The sequence below is a fragment of the Salmo salar genome, unplaced genomic scaffold (assembly GCF_905237065.1).
Source record: "Salmo salar unplaced genomic scaffold, Ssal_v3.1, whole genome shotgun sequence".
Taxonomy (NCBI): Eukaryota; Metazoa; Chordata; class Actinopteri; order Salmoniformes; family Salmonidae; genus Salmo; species Salmo salar.
The window spans coordinates 31,328-39,821 of NW_025547470.1; the positions used below are offsets into that span (position 1 = coordinate 31,328).

Here is an 8,494-nt window from a genome sequence, read left to right on the forward strand (position 1 = left end):
GCCGCTCTTGAAATGCACCTGCTGTTGATGGAGTGCACCACGGGTGGCACGCTAGCGTCCCACCTAGCCCATAGAGGTTAACTCAAGCAATTGTGCATTTCTGAACTGTAATGATGTCAGAGGAGAGTGGTATAGAAACTGACAATAGCAAGCTGAGCCCGGTAAGATACATACACACATGATTATATCATACTCTATACACACCTTGTTCATAGACCATGCTAACCATAGGCATTTAGCCTGTACTGATTCTGACACTCATCTCTACTCCACAGGCATCTACCATAACCCTGAACCGTTCTGTAGGTACTCGGACTGATTGACACTGACTATGTTTGATATCCTTTCAATCACTGTTGTAAAATATACCATGTATATGTGATATATATCCCATGGCTTTAATATACATTCAGGAGAGCAATTACATACCATCTTGACGAGGAGGGACCTAGGAACCTTGTCTTGGAACAAGCTCCTCCACTGTTGCACCCAGAGATCCTCAACCATGAACAGCCTCAACCTCACCCAGCATGACCTCCTCTTCCCCAGCTGAACAATGCAGAAGATGAAATGGTAGTGTATACTGTGATTACACTTTGCTTGTGTGTATGACTTGTTTGTAATGTGGTTATGTCTCTTTCTTTCAAGTATATGGCCGATGATGAGGATGGAGATGACTAGGTTGCAATGTGTTGAGACCTAACTACACCGAACCCATTTTATTCCCTTTTGGGCAAAATAGAGGGTGTGGTCATTGAAAATGAATGCTGCCACTATGTCCTGGTTGGGTATGGATGTATTGAAATGTAATGTTTGTAATGTAAATGTGCTCTGTCAATAAATGTGACCTGGTATTCTTGCTCAGAATATTATTGTCTTTATTCACATAAGGATATGGACATTGAATAATACATCACAAGCACTTTGTAATGGCACATTTACCAAGCGATATGACAGAGATTACATATGCTCTCCACCTATATCTTTCCTACTCTAGACAGTGTGTCTGGCATCTGGGTGACGTTCTAGGTCTTCATCCCCAAAGATGTGGTTTGTTGGTCGGGCTACAAAGGTTACATTTTCAAGGTAGCCGATGCGGGAAAATACAGATGTGATCTCTGAAAAGCGTTCACCTGTCCCAATCGTAAACCCAAAGTTATCAAACGCCACCTTGAATCTCTTTCCCTTGGCAGTTACAATATCAAACAGGTATCCCAAACTGTCCTCATCCATATAATGGATTGCGGCAACTGGGTTGGTGTACATGTTTGTCCTCATTCGTAGAAGCTCTATCACTTCACCATGTGGTGGGGACATTTCCAAACTGAGGAATGCAGCTCCCCACCATGAGCCTTTCATCACCTTTACCATATAACACATCTCATCCACTATATGCGTTATAGCAAAGTATATGGGGTTATGAGCCATTCCCGTGGGTCTACGTAGCAAGTGTCCTTCTCCCAGTTTACGCACCAGAACTTTCATAATGTCAATATGAGTTGAAAATAGACCTTGTACCATATCGGTACAGATGTACCTGCCTCGACTAATAACAACAGTAAAGGTCATGACTGAATCCTGTGTCTTCACCGTAATCGAACACACTCCTCCTTGCATACCACCGAAGTGTGCTGCGACGACAATGTCCCCTTTGCGAATCTTAGCTGTATCCATGAATGTGATAATCTGCTCTTTAGAGACCGATCCCCACCAGCGCTCACCCAGCCATTCTAGGAAGGAATGCCATGATCTGTTCAGTATAGACCAATTAAGCATGCTTTCCATCTGCTGTTGCTTTCTCGAATCTTCCACAGCTCGAATCGAGTCGTGACCATCTTGACAGTAAACCTGTACCTCGCTACCCTCTTCATCGTAGACTTCGTAGCTGTCCACCACCTCGTCATCGTACACGTCATCACAGTCCACCACCTCATCATAGACTTCTTCACATTCCACGACAGCGCCGGTGCCAACCTCTTCGCCGTAGACCTCTTCACAGTAGAGCTCTTCACTTCGACATCTTGGATGTGGACCTCGTAGTCTGACACCTCAGAATCGTAAACGTCGTATTCCGCAAGACTATCGGTTGAATGATACTGGGGACTAGTTTCAGCCTCCTCGTCTCTGGTATTCTCCATGTCAGCTCCGGGAGTATCTTGGTTATGTGTATAGTCCTCTTGACAATAGTCGTGATAATCATCAGTCCTCCTAGTCACCTGACATTGCCGCTCCCAACTGCTTTCGGAACCGGATGAGTTGGAGCCTGAAGACCTAACTGCTTGTGGTATACCACTGTTCCCAATCTCATAGACCTTGCAGTAACCATAACAAGACTGAGTCTGAGGCCTCGACACAAACAACTGTCTCATAATGGTTCCGACTATTCTCCAAATATATGCCCTGCTTAGACACCTGTAAACCGTTAGATCTGTATTCAATCCAACGGTTGGTATAGTATGTATATATGCTTACACCCAACATGTCTGCTGTGGCATGAATCTCCACTTCGGTTGCCCAACTACCTAGACAGTTCATGTTGGACTTCGTAATATACTCTGACACTGAACGGTAACACATTCTCAGGATGGTCCTATACGTATGTTTGCTCTGCTGCTGCACCACCGCATTTCAAATTGGTTCATGGTACTCTTCTGTAACACATAGTGCTTCACTGACCGCTCTGAAGAAACAATTTCCGTCACCTTTTATGTTCACATTCTTACAAGGAGCAACTAACACACCAGATACAGTATGACTGAGAAACATCTTCTTGCACTGCACCTTCAGCCTCGTACACAGCAACTGTGCATCTTCAACTGTAACAGGGTTGAACTGCAGCTCTCTGCCTGTGCTGCCACTAACAAAGTCAACGTCTGAGTCGTCGCTACTGTCATTTCCCTTTGCTGTATTACAATATCTGAGTGTATGGAAAGACTGATTTCCCATGTGCCATTATACACTGTATTCTGCTTCTTGAGAGGCATCAGTATAGTCATTAATATATTGCTTTGGGCCCTATTGCCAAAGACCCACAGTTCTGCAGACTGAGTGATGATGGGGCGGGCCTAAAGAACGCGTCATCAATCACACAGAGCTTGACAGAAGCCTATAATGGCTTCCATGCTTGCTGACTGAGTCATGATAGGGCGGGCCTAAGGAAAGTGTCAATCACACAGAGCTTGAGAGAAGCCACAGGAGCCTATACTGGCTTCCATGCTTGCTCACTGTGAGGGCTTGGGTATGAGGCTGTTAATGACATGTTAACCACTATGCTCTAGGTAATGACTTACATGGAAAGTGAAATGTACAGCTCCACTTGTCAATAGCACCACTACACTAACACCATAGCCATGTAATGGTTTATAATGCTGTTGAATGCCAGTAAAAATAAATTATGCTCAAGCAACTGTCAAGTGCTACCACTGTCATTTATTGATAAAAGAGGTCCACATCACCATATTACCAAATTAATGCAATATAACATTTCAACTGTTAGGATTATAACATATCCCCCATTCTTTCACGGAGCAGTGTCAGATTCAGTGAGACCGATCCGGGTCCATCATCCTCACACCTTCAGTCTTCAGTACACTGAGACCCAGGGAATGTAGTCTGGCGCCAGTGTTCACGTTGTATCCGGTACAGTCCACAGAACAGGCTGCGTAGTAAGGACAATCTACCAGGGCTGTTCCGGGGCCATCCATGTCTCTTCCAGATGCACAGTTCACCAAGAGCTGTGCACCTGCCTTGTATTGTGATACACTGGGTAATAGAGACTGAGTAGACGTTGTCTTCCAGTTAAACACCACAGAGAACACTGAGACGTCAGGCTTTCCTTTTCCGTAGTAGCACACTAGAGTGATAGGCAGACATGTACCATAAAGTTTATACACTTGGTATGGTTTCATCAATGTCATCCAGTAAGTAACTTTCCAGGTGTCAAATTTCCTACAAATGTTCCTGTAGCAATAACCTTTCTCTACCCCGATGAGGTCAGGCATAGAGTGGTCACTCCAACCACCTTGGATAGAGCGGGCCACTCTAGATCTCCCTTGTAATCCGGGTCTGTCAAACTCAAGGCCTCCGTTCACAACCCTGTCTTCTCCGTCAAACTCAGGTCCCCCATCCATACCCCGATATTCTCCGTTAAGGTCAAGTCTCCCATCCACACCCAGGTATTCTTCTTCAAGCTCAGGTCCATCACTGATGACACTGTGCTTTCCGTACAGATGCACACATAGAGACAAGTGCATTGTTGTAACAAAGATGAACAGGTGACCCATAATAGTCATGCTGGATATAGCTGATAGCTCTTCCCCAGTGTTCATACATGTTGTAACAACCCAACCTGACATATAAGTACTTCTCTGTATTAGTAAGTTGGATACAACATCAAGTGTTGGATAACTGAGACGTGGTTGCCTACACTACTGATAGCTGGATGTATTGTCACAGCCTCCACATTCCACGGACAGGATACAACATCTAACTGAGACGAGGTGGTGGACACTAGTGGAACGTCCTGACTCAGAACTCACAGACTCAACATTCCGGGGCAGGGCACTGTGTGCGAACGGCCAGTCTGCCCCCCGTACTGCCCTTGGGCCCCGTGTGAGTTTGGGTATGGATTCTAAAAACGCCCCCCCCTCCTACACTACCTTCCCTTGGTTGTGGATATTGTGCCTTTTGGGTATGGTTGTTGTTCCCCCTCTGTCCCCGGGCTGGGTCAAAGTGACCCCGGGCAGCACTTGTCCCCATGACCTCCGTGCTACACGGGGAGGACAGCGGTGCATCAATGTGCAAGAGGGCAGCCAAGCATGCCGGATGGCGTCCAACTACCAAACAGTGCCGAACGAGCAGACAGGGCCGAGCACCATGTGCCTCGTCCATTCGCGTGGCCCCTGTAAGCTGGCCGTAGAGAGGCCAGCTTAGGAGGACCCTAACCCTAACCACCCGCGGGAACCCGGCCTAGAATGCACAAAAAAAATCTGTTCTTATCAGTTTAATATCTGATACGTCCCCCATCGGGGGACTACATATTAAATGGATTTTTCGAACAGGGAGTCGGAAATGGGGCTTGCTCCGTCTGTTCCACTCATCGACCCGGTATAGCAGTACCTCCGGAAACGGTGCAACACTTTTCTCCCATTGTCATTGAAAGGAAATACACAAAGCTATGTAAACAGCTAGCGGAAGAAGAGAAAAAAGAAGAGCAAAGCGCCCTTCATGGGGTCCCCTGTTTCCCTCCATAAAATATATATTTTTTTAAATAAAAAAATATTTGCAAGGACTGTGTGTGCGTCTGTTTTTGACCCTCCCAAAAAATACAATCACCTCACCAGGATTGTGTGTCTGTCTGTCTGTGACTTTTTACCCACAGCCCTCGAAAACTTGGAAGAGTGGGTTCAGAGACCACCCGCGGGAACCCGACCTAGAGTGCACAGAGTGTGTCTCGGGCCCCGACCTCTGACTTCCATACGACTCTGGTTTCTCTTCATTACGCACAAGCTTTTCGCCTTTTACTTCCGTGGAGAGGAACACTTACGTATTTTTCCACTCAAAGTAGTCGCTTGGGCAATTGAGTTCAAGCCCGACGACGACAACGACTGCCGTATTTGCCGGGCTTTGAACAAATAGTCACACTAGGCGTAAAGAGCTAGTGACTTAATTTACATCTAGACATTCCGCTAGCGGAACACCTGCTCCAATATCCAATGATAGGCTTGTTAAAAGATCTGCAAAAGGGCTCATCCTGGATTTGAACCCGGGACCTCTCGCAACCTAAGCGAGAATCATACCCCAAGACCAACAAGCCTTACACAAGAAAAAAATTGTTTTGCTTTCTGCTGCAATGACAATGAGGATATCGATTGTTGTTGTCCATGGTGCTTGGAAAGATTGAACCTCATGTGAGTGTTTGTGCTATACTTGTGAGCATAGCAGTCTTCCAAACTGTTGACCAGGCTTCAATTTGTCTCTACGTCCCCCACAAGTGTCAGGGGACTCGTCTGAAGTCGGAACCCTTTATGTGCCAACTTCTGTTTGTATAATCCAAAATCTTTCGGCTACAAACTAATGTGACCCCACTTGTCACAATGTTCTCAGTTTTGCCCTACGTTCCCCACAAGTGTCACGGGACTAATCTGAAGGTAACAGGTACTGATTAAAATGATAGATTTTTTAACCAGGGACCTCTCGCACCCTAAGCCATAATCGTACACCTACACCAACGATCCGTTTGGTCAAAGAATTTTCACTTTCCACAAAAATGACGGTCAGGATATGAATCGATGTCTCCATGTTGCTGGTGAGCTTCAAATAGCATTGGTGGTATAGTGGTGAGCATAGCTGCCTTCCAAGCAGTTGACCTCGGTTTGATTCCTGGCCAATGCAGAGCATGAGATATTCACTAGATTTAGGGGCTGGGCTGGGTGTCATTTCAAGTGTATTAGATTGGAATCAATGTTCGTGGAAGTCCGATTTGCTCTTTCTTTTTGCAGGTTTTCTAAATGAAGTGCGACATTGAGCCAACTAGTGAATATCACAATAGATTAGCAGTCCATAACCTAAACCATTCAGCCACCTCGTCCTGCGCCCAAGAGGTGGCTGTTTGCGACAAGTGGCCTGAGATCTGCCTGTCTGAGCTTGTTAAAAGATCTGCAAAAGGGATTTGAACCCGGGACCTCTCGCACCCTAAGCAAGAATCATACCCCTAGACCAACGCGCCTTACACAAGAATAAAATTTTTTGCTTTCTGCGGCAATGACAATGAGGATATCCATTGTTGTTGTCCATGGTGCTTGGAAAGATTGAACCTCATGTGAGTGTTTGTGCTATACTTGTGAGCATAGCAGTCTTCCAAACTGTTGACCAGGCTTCAGTTCAAATCTTTTGTATTTCATCTGCTGTGTCTTTCACATTCTGTCTTCTTAAGCCGCGACAGCAAACTGATGATGAGTGTTGACAAATGAATATTGAGCAAAATGAGATCAATTAATATTTTAAAAGAGAAACTGAAAAAATAAAACTTCAAAAAGAATGGAGCTCATTTATTTTGAGTTGATTGATGCATCAGTACGTGAATCAAAGTAAACAAAGGTAAAAAATACCCATTCAAATCGATCTGTTTTCAATTAGAGAGATTGAGAGGCGTCGTATCTGTCTCAAGCCTCCATAACTGTCTATGTTACACCTCCACATCTGCAATGAAAGGTGGTGGAGCTAGAGCGGTGTTAGTCAAACCTTGAGACAAACCTATAAATGATAGATTTTTTAACTTCTCTTGGGCCAGTGGGACGAAATCGTCCCACCAACTCAACAGCCAGTGTAATCCCGTGGCGCGTTATTCAGATACCTTAGAAATGCTATTACTTCAATTTCTCAAACATATGACTATTTTACACCATTTTTAAGACAAGACTCTCGTTAATCTAACCACACTGTCCGATTTCAAAAAGGCTTTACAACTAAAGCAAAATATTAGATTATGTCAGCAGAGTACCCAGCCAGAAATAATCAGACACCCATTTTTCAAGCATGTGACTAGCATTCCCACCGAACACTTCCGGTGAATTTACTAAATTACTCACGATAAACGTTCACAAAAAACATAACAATTATTTTAAGAATTATAGATACAGAACTCCTTTATGCACTCGCTATGTCCGATTTTAAAATAGCTTTTCAGTGAAAGCACATTTTGCAATATTCTGAGTAGATAGCCCGGCCATCACAGGCTAGCTATTTTGACACCCACCAATTGTGGTACTCACCAAACTCCGATTTACTATTATAAAAGTTTGATTACCTTTGCTGTTCTTCGTCAGAATGCACTCCCAGGATTTCTACTTCAATAACAAATGTTGGTTTGGTTCCAAATAATCCATAGTTATATCCAAATAGCGGTGTTTTGTTCGTGCGTTCAAGACACTATCTGAAGGGTAAAGAAGGGTGACGCGCCCGTCGCGTTTCGTGACAAAAATATTCAAAATATTCAATTACCGTACTTCGAAGCATGTCAAACGCTGTTTAAAATCAATTTTTATGTGATTTTTCTCGTAAAAAAGCGATAATATTCCGACCCGGGAGTCGTTGTTTTCGTTCAAAGAGAGAGAAAGTAAACATGGTGTCGGCTCGTGCACGCGCCTCCAGTCTCATTGTCCTCAGATCGACCACTATCCAAATGCGCTAATGTTTTTCAGCCATGGCCTGCAAAGCCACCATTCATTGTTCTGGCGCCTTCTGAGAGCCTATGGGAGCGTTAGAAAATGTCACGTTATGCCAGAGATCCCCTGTTTTGGTTAGACATGATCAAGAAGGCCAAGAAATAGTCAGAGAGAGCGCTTCCTGTTTGGAATCTTCTCAGGTTTTGGCCTGCCAAATGAGTTCTGTTATACTCACAGACAGCATTCAAACAGTTTTAGAAACTTTAAGGTGTTTTCTATCCATATTCATATTGCATATTCTAGTTACTGGGCAGGAGTAGTAACCAGAT

The 8,494-nt window shown here is 44.5% G+C and overlaps 1 pseudogene; it reads left to right on the forward strand.

Annotated features, from left to right (window-relative positions):
• The first annotated feature begins 4,960 nt into the window (after positions 1 to 4,960).
• LOC123731887 (uncharacterized) lies at positions 4,961 to 5,140 on the forward strand (annotated as a pseudogene).
• The last annotated feature ends 3,354 nt before the right edge of the window (positions 5,141 to 8,494 follow it).